Consider the following 8,932-nt stretch of genomic DNA (forward strand, 5'->3'; position numbering starts at 1 on the left):
CAAAAGAGAGGTAAAGGAAGGAAATGAGGTGTGAGAGGAGGGTTAGAGGGGACGGGACCCTGCAGCCGTGCGCTGCCTCCAGGGAGGATGAGGCGTGGACAAGCCATAAATGGAGGCCTGGGGGCGCGGCCACGCAGGTGAGAATAGGACGTGCCGGGGTAGCTGGCCGCACGCGAGGCCCCGAGCAAACCGGCCCTCCTGGTCCTGGGTCACCGCCCCACGCGGCGCGTTAACGCCCTCCGGAGTTAGGGTAAATTCCGTGCAACCAACCGCGGCTGAAAGCCTTGAGGCCGCGCCTGGCTCAGAGCGGAGGCTCGCTGGGGGCTCGTTCCCTCCCGGCAGACCCCCACCCCTGCACGTGCTAGCGTGTCCCCCACAACCCAGGAGTGGTCTCGGCGGCGCGCCCCACGTCCCCACACTGGCAGTCACACCCCCCATTCCCTCCCCCGTCCCCTCTTTGGACACCAGCCGCAGACGCGGACGCTGGGCCAGATGAAGCGCTCCACCAGCCCTCCAGCCACAGGGCGGATCCCTTGTCAGGCATTCCAAGGAGCTCAACGACCACTCCAACCTGCGGCGACGGCCACGTGGGGCCGGCCACCCGGCGACGGCCGAGAATAGGCGGTGGCGGGCACGGGCTCTGAGGCACTTGATTCTCAGCTCCCCTCTAGCGCACCACCCTGGTCCCGGAGCATGGCCGTCACAACAGACGCCACGGGGTCCAGGAAGCCTGTGTGCTCCCCTTTCCACGGAAATTCTCAGCATTTCCCTCCTGCACGTGGAAAAGCCAATATCAATTATTTTAAACTCACAATTTGTGCTATTGCTAATATTGCCATCATTGCCTATTGGCACATTCAAATCTCCGCCACACAAGCATCAGTGAAGCTCCAGATGCCGTCATCGTGATACGTGGGAACGAGCTCCGTGTTTCCATCGCTGCTTTGGAGGCAATTTCACAAAAGTTCGGGAGGCCTGACACACGTGGCCCACTATCGACCCTAACTGTGGCTGGGACACCAAGACTCAGTGCAAGAAGAAAGAGCGGGACTCTCTTTCTCTCAAAAGTAAATAAAAACATTTTAGAAAAGTAAAAAGGGGCGCCTGGGGGGCTCAGTCAGTTGAGCAGCCGACTTGGGCTCAGGTCATGATCTCACGGTTTGTGGGTTCGAGCCCCGCGTCGGGCTCTGTGCTGACAGCTCAGAGCCTGGAGCTGCTTCCGATTCTGTGTCTTCTTCTCTCCCTGTCCCTCCCCCATTTGTGCTCTCTCTCTTTCAAAAATAAATTTTAAAAAAATTTTTTAAAAAAGGAAAGGGGGCAGAGGGTCGGGGTTTCAGCCCTGCTTCTGTGTGACCTGAAGTCCCCTGGCCCTCAGCCTCCTCACCTCCCGGATGGGTGGTGGACAGAGCAGGCCGTTAGCTCTGTGGACTGTGGGCCTGCGGAGGCGCTGGCGAGCACCCTGAGGTTTGGGGGAGCACGCGGCCACCGTGCGCTCGAGCTGGGCCTCCCGTGGGCAGCAGACTTCTCTCTCTCAGGCCCTCTGGATCCTGAGATGCTAGCCTTGCCCAGAGGAAAGCCAATGTTTCCCCTGAAACTAGAGACCTCTTCCATGCAGGTGTCTGTGTGGCTCTCTCCGCCCCCACCGACCTTCTGCTCATCCTAAATCCCGGGTCAGACTCCGCGCTTGCAGAGACCCCAGGCTACACCAGGGTCTTCTGGGTCCCAGGCCCCCTGTGCACAGTCTCTCTGAGCAGGTCAGCTTCGTTTCATGCTCCCTGTTGCCTGCGGAGAACAGTACCACCTTCCCGTGCTTCCCTGACTCTTTAAGATGATCCCCATGTTGGTAAGTACGTATGGAAACAAATTTTAACTGATGCTCTTTTAGAAACTTCTGGAAGATCTCTGTCTTTTACGACCTTCTGAAAAGCAATGCTTTTGTACTCATCAAGAGCTTTTAAAACATTCATATCCTTCGATCAGAGGTGAGAACACGAAACGCAGACAGAGCTTTCAGCACAAAGCTGTCTGGGGTGACTATTTCGCTGGAGCACGTGGATTCTCCAACGAAAACAGAAAGCCGTGTTATCTTTTACCTGCTTCCTTCCAGACCTGCTCTCCTGACTGCCCCCTGCCCGACTCCTGGGTCCTAGGAAGCCTGGTGGTCATTGGCAGATGATAGGAAATCCAGTCAAACACCATCTCAAATCTCCAGGCTCTTACCCTGTTTAGACTCCCCTCTTCTGGGAGAAAGAGTCTCAAGAAGGGGGTGGTGGAGGAGGAAGTCGGGTCCTGGGGGCAGGGAGGAGGAGCCGGTTGTTTGTGTCCCCAGACTGAAAATACAGACTTTCTCTGGAGGCAAAGACCAATGTCCAAAAACAGGGGATCATTGCAGTAAATTACTGTTTGGATATAACTTGATTTAATATCATACCACCAGTAAAAATGTCACTTTTGGGGGCACCGGATTGGTTAAAGCTTCTGATTCTTGATTTCAGCTCAGGTCATGATCGCATGGTTCTTGAGTTCGAACCCCGTGTCGGGCTCTGCGCTGACAGTGTGGAGTCTGCTTGGGACTCCGTCTCTCTCTCTCCCTCTGCCCCTCCCCTCCTCTCTCTCTCCTCTCAAAACAAACAAATAAACATTTTTAAACTGTTTAATTTCTTGGGGGAAATGCCTATGATAAAATGTGATCGATGAACATGNGATGATTATTTTTACGTACCTTTTTATATTTTTCTCTAATATTCAAAATTTAAGTGTCCCAACGAGGGTATATGATTCAGGTAATCAGAAAGTGAAATCAAGTTTGGAAACGCGGCACAGCGTGGTTTTCCTGGGCCCCGGCCGGCTGGCCCTGACTCATTCCCAAGATGATAAGGCAGGTCTTTCCCACCGAGAGCATGAGGGGTGCGGCCGATGCACAAACGTCTGCACCTGTCAGCGGCCGAGAAGGGGAGTCAGTGCCCCTCGGGGAGCCCCCAGTGCCCACGGCGCCCTGCTCACAGACGCCCTGGCCCCGTGCCCACTGGGGACATGGGACCAAAGGTCTGGCCGGAGGCCCTCTCGGGAGACCAGGGCTGGCCGCCGGTCCGCGCGGTGGCGGCAGCGGGAGCCTCCCACGTGGGCCCTCCTGTCCTGGGTTCAAGCGTCCACCCCATGTCCCCACGTGACCGGCTCCAGCCCTGTGTCACAGGAGCCCCGTTCCATCTCGTGATTCTCGTCCCCAACCGGGCCCCACGAGCCTCACCCAGCCTTCCTCGCCGGCCGCCGTGTCCCCTCCGTGACCACACCAGCCACGTGCTGACACCCGGTCCAGCCGCCAGCCGCCTCCGCCGGGCTAAGGCCGGGACGTCACACCCCGGCCTCCGCCTCTCCACGGAGATACTTCACGGGCATCGAGAGAGGAACTTATTCTTAAATGAAAGGACTTCATTTCGTGGGGGCTCACCCTCCGGCCACACCGTGGCTCCCCCACGTCCAGCAGCAAAGGCTGGCCTCCGTCAGCACCTGAGGGTCCCCATGAGGACCTGCCGCACACGGGCCCCCAGCGATGAGGGGAGGTCCCGCCCGACCCGGCCGCTAGCCTCCCCCTCGCTCCCCGACCCGTCTGGTCTGCACTGAGTCACTGGGTCGTGTACGTCACACCTCAGGCCACACCCCTCCCTCCCGGAGCCCCGACACATTGTCTTATTGAGGTTAGAATGAGAGCTGGGTCTCCCGATGCCTGAGGCCACCCAGTCCCGGCCTCCTTCCGTCCCCCGACGCCCCCGCTACCAGAGGAGCGTCTCCAGGGGCAGAGCCACCGCGAAGGACAGGACGGAAACTGGAGGCGCTGTGAGGGCCACCGCGTGCCCGGAGGGCCCCCCCGCTGCTCCGGAGGCCGAGGCCCAGCCCGCAGCCTGGGGCCGGGCAGTGGTGGACAGGGCCCGCTCGCCTGCGGGGGGCAGACCCCGGGCAGCTCTGGGGCCGGGCTAAGGGCCTGCGCTGCGGGCGGGCGGCTTCCATCGCGCTGCAGCCGAGACTGCGCGGCTCAGGCCAGAGGTCGGAAGCAGTCCGCACCGCTGTCCGGCCCGTGCACCGCGACCGTCCAGCTGCCCCACTCATGTCCGCGAGGGGACCGCCTGGGTCTCGTGTTCTCTCTGCAAACTTCAGTCTTGGGCCATTCGGGGACCTTTGGCATCAGCGGATCCAAAGCCCGGGAAGGGGTGACCGTGTGTGTGTTGTGTTATCGTCTGCATCCCAGCCTTTCCTCGTGCCGGGTTATGACCCCCGCCAAGAGAAGATGCTTGGGACGGAAGGACACGGAAGCCATGATGGCTTCGCCGCAGATCACCGTGCCGCTGGGAGGGGCGCTAGGGGCCGAGCGAGCACACGCGGGGCAAGGCCCCAGGTGTGGGCCGGAGGGGCGCCGCCTCGCACGCTGTTGCCTCGCATGGTGTTCCCTCCGCTCCCTTCTGAGGCTCAGTCACCACATCCTGAGACCCGTCAGCTCGGCTCCTCACCGTGAGCGGGTGACTGACATGGAGTCACCCTCCAGCCCCGGCACAGGGGGGCACAAGTCGCCAAGATGCTGGGCCAGGCCACCCGCTGTCGGCACAGGGGGAGGCGCAGCCCTGGGCGGGACGGCGACGGGCGCCCCCGGGGGTCCGGGGAGAGCTGGCCCTGTCCAGCCAGGTGCCACTGAGGAGTGTGACCGCGTGTTTGAAAGAAGATTGGAGAGATTCCAAACAGCCACTGTGGGAAATGACCGCGGGGGGGACAGGACGGGTGAGAAGAGGTAGAGAATAGCAACATCACTCAAACACACGTTTTCTGCACAATATCGGAGCCACACACGCTTCCCGCGGCCCCACACCGTATCGTGCAGAGCTCTATTCCCACGAGAGAAGCACGGAGTGGAATGCGGGACCCGTGCCGTCGGGGACACGCTCAGCACACAGTGGATGTGGCTGTAGGGGCTCTGACCCCCCTGCCAGCTCAGGACTCAAACATCCAAGTGGGACGAGCATGTCACAACCAGGAAGCCTAGAGGCTCACTGTTCCCGAGGGAGTGAGCCCGGTGGTGCCGGCGCCCCAGGTCAGCCCGAGGGGCGCGCCCTGTGCCTCCAGCCGCGTCGCACACCTCAGAAAACCCTCCGGTGCCCGAGCCCATGGGGGTGGCTCGGTCCACACGTGATGAGAAGTCGCTCTCCCCTTCAGAAAGTCAGACGGTAACTCACACTCAACAAGGCAACAGCCCAAGAGGCAGCTGCAGGCGACCGCCTCCTGCCCGAGCCCGGGAAGGCACGTCCCTGTAGAGTCGCGTGCGCCCCCCCCCGGGCCCTCTGAGGACAGCGGGGGGGTGGGGGGGGACGCTTCAGGCCCCACTGGTGCGGAGATGTCCTCAGCGGGGCCGGGGCCGTATTCTCCAGACAGAATCAAATGCAGACGGGTCTTTCCCGCCCCAGTGGCAGTGGAGACCCGAGGGGGAGACATGCCCTTCACGGGAGCACGGGGGGCCCGGCCCCCGGCCACGGCTCCCTGGTCACAGAAATACCCGCGGGGAGGGGAGCCCACGGCCTCCTGCTGCGGGGGACCGGGAAGCCGGTCCGGCACTGGGCCCTGGCCCCCCGGACAAGGACGCACAGGCCCGGGGGGGCCCGGGTCCCCGGCCGCAGGAGGCACCCGGGGCGCGGCCTGCACCAGCTGCCCGGAGTGCGGGCTGCACAGCCGTCAGGGGGCTTCGCAGGCTCCCGTGGGCACTGGGCGGGGACAAGGGGAAGGAGCTGGTGACGGGGGTGATCGTCCCGAGCTCTCGTGGGTGCCTCACACACGCGTGTGTGTGGTGCCAGGTGGGGCCCGAGAGCCCCTTAGGAACCGGGCCTCTGTGCGCTGGTGCCTGGAGACGCAGAGCAGAGGTCCCGCCGGCAGGGGCGTCCCCACCCCCGCCCTCTTCAGCTGCGGCCCCTCGTGCCGTGCCCCCCACCCCAAAGGGAGCGGTCTGCTCCCTCCGCAACTTGGCTCTGACCTTGGCCACAGCCTCAAACCTGGGAGGCCGTGCTTCGGCGAACACGAGCCCAGCATCCCTGAGTGCTAGGGAAGAACGTCCCCTCCGACAGCGGGGCATCGGCCGGCGCCCCTGCTGTTCTGGGCCCAGCGCCCCGCTGCCCCATGGGTCCCCCCACCCAGGAGGGTCACCCCCAGCCGCTAGGAAGCCGCTCTCTGCAAGGACAGATGACACCTACTTTACCCCTAGAATTGTCAGATGTTTGTAAACACCTGCAAACCGATGCGAGGAGCCGCGGAGCCCGGACAAGGGAGGGCCGGCCTGCGTCTGACCCACCAGGACCCAGCGAGGAGGCTTGTCATACTGGGCATCTTGGGGGCCAGAAGCAGCCCCTCCAGCGCTGCGCAGGGGAAGGTTCGTCTGTTTAGGGGTCGGCTAGCTGGTTTGGAGGGAACCTGCTGTCAGGAGCAGGGAGGGGATTCTGATCTACCTGAGATGAAGGGGCTCGGCCACTGGCTGGTCGTGTCCTGCTGGCTGCCTGTGCCCCTGGTCCCCAGTGTTGAGCTGTGCTCACGCTCAGGGCGGGAAAGGATATAGGACACCATCGCCACGGGCAGCGCCCAGCAGTCGGCCGAGGACGCGGGGATGTGCCACTCTGACCGTCCCGCCAGCCCCCAGGCCCCACGCTGTCAGGCTCCTTCCTGCGCTCTGCAGATGAGGAAGCCGGGCCGCTGGGCAGGCTTGGGCGTCACAGGCTGTCTGTCCATCCAAACCCCAGACACGGAAGGGAGGTCCACACTGTACATTCACACGAAGGGACTCCAGCCCCAGTGACAACCACACCACGGATGTGCTCGCTGTGCGATGCCAGAGTCAGAGTCTGACGGAAAGAACGCATGCTGCGTGGCCCACTGCCAGAACATTCTGGAAATGGCATAACCATAGGGAGAGACAGGGACCCAACTGCCTAGGCCTCGGGGCCGCAGGGGTGGGGCGGGGAGGGCGGACTCAGGGACAGAGATGGTGCTGGCGACGACACACCCGTGTGTTTCTCGGAACTCATGCTACAGCCCGTGGCTCATGTCTCCACAAGCTTGGCTCTGAATAGACCCCGCCCAGCCCTGGACGCCATGGGCATCTGGGTTCAGGTCTGGGACACAGGGTCAGAGGAACAGGCGAAGCCACGCAGCGAACAGTCGAGCTGCCGGAACGTGGCCTGGCCTCAGGCTTCAGGCCCCGGCCCCGCCACGGCCGTCCATAACCTGTTAACACACTACCTTCTCCGGCTCGAACATAGATGCTGAGGGTGCGGCGGGTCTGGGCGTCAGGACCCGAGGAGCCCGCATCTCAGCTGGCCTTCCTGCGGCAGCCTCGATGGAAGGGCCCGACCTCCCGCACTGTCCCGTTCACTTCCGCATCAGCTCCTCCTCCTGGACCAGTGAGGATCTGGTGGTGCCTGGCAGTGGCGGGAGGAGAAACCCACCCCCACCCCCTCCGGGGCGCTCGCGCTGGGGGGAAGGGCCGCCTGCTGTCGGCTGCGCTCCACCCTGCGCGGCCAGAGCACACTGCACCTGCGACCCACGCCCGCGGCCCGGCGGCCGGCTACAGGGCTGGAGCCCGCCCCCGGGAGGGGCGCTCACCGCGTGCTCCTCCGCACTGCACGGACAGACGGGGCTCCGCCTCTGGACGCCAGTCCGTCCCCTCCCCGCCTTGGAGACCTGGAAACGGGCACACACAGGCGACTGGCCACGCAAGCACACTGGGGGGCAGGGAAGATCCCGCATGACCGCCCTCTCCACCCCCAAGAGCGGGATCGTCAGCCAAGCGCCTGTGTCCTGGCGGTCCCCTCATAGTGTCCCTGCGAGAGCCCTCACGGTGACCCCTGACACTGGTGTCCCTGCGAGAGCCCTCACGGTGACCCCTGACACTGGTGTCCCTGCGAGAGCCCTCACGGTGACCCCTGACACTGGTGTCCCTGCGAGAACCCTCACGGTGAGTCCTGACACTAACGTGTCGCCCCTGAGCCCACGGAGGCTGTGGGAGGCTCTGGCACTGAACCCGGGTCCGCACTACCCAGCGATGGGGGGGGTTTGCTGGGTNAACGTGTCGCCCCTGAGCCCACAGAGGCTGTGGGAGGCTCTGGCACTGAACCCGGGTCCGCACTACCCAGCGATGGGGGGGGTTTGCTGGGTAGAGCGTGCCGTGGACCCCGCACCCGCTGCCACGACCTCACGCGGTGCTCAGAGGCGTTCTGGCCTCCTGACGACCCGGTCGGCTCCCGCCTGTGGCTCGGGTGGGGACTGCCTTCCGCAGCGGGTGCTCTGGCCCTGGAGGGCCGTCGGGGATGCTTCCGGGCCCCGGGTGCCTGCGATGGCCGTCGGCTGAGTCCTGCCGAGGGGAGGTGGGGAGACGTGATGTGAACCTCGGGCTGGGCTTCGGGTGGGGTCTTCTCCACCCCCTCCTCCTTCTTCGTCCCCACGCGGAGGCCTCGGGGGTCCTGGGGAGGCACAGCCACCGGACAGGGGCTTTTGTGCTCAAGTCACGTACGGCAGGAGACCGTCCGCCACCAAGGACACTCGCGACGGAGTCTGGGTGGCCGAGAATAAACGTATGGACTTTCAGGGTTTTACGGCAGATGTCTGTCTGCGCCTAGTTAACGCAGTGTCATTTCCATTTGCCCCTTGGGAAAACCGAGGTTGGAAGGGAGTGAGCGGCATGCCAGTGCTCCGTGCCGGCCGGGGCGCCCCTGCCTCCGCTGAGACCCCTCCTCCAGGCCCGGGCCGTGGGGCTTCCGACCCGCTGGCTCGACGCTGCCGGGCAGACGACGGCCATCTTTGGCTTTAAGCAAACTGGTTTTGCTGACTTTGGAACTTGTGAAGAGGAAGGCAGGAGGGACAGAGGCGACCACGGCTGACGGCCTGCTGTGCACGGAGCACAGCACGAACG

The sequence above is a fragment of the Crocuta crocuta genome, unplaced genomic scaffold (genome assembly GCF_008692635.1).
Source record: "Crocuta crocuta isolate KB4526 unplaced genomic scaffold, BGI_CrCroc_1.0 scaffold129, whole genome shotgun sequence".
Taxonomy (NCBI): domain Eukaryota; kingdom Metazoa; phylum Chordata; class Mammalia; order Carnivora; family Hyaenidae; genus Crocuta; species Crocuta crocuta.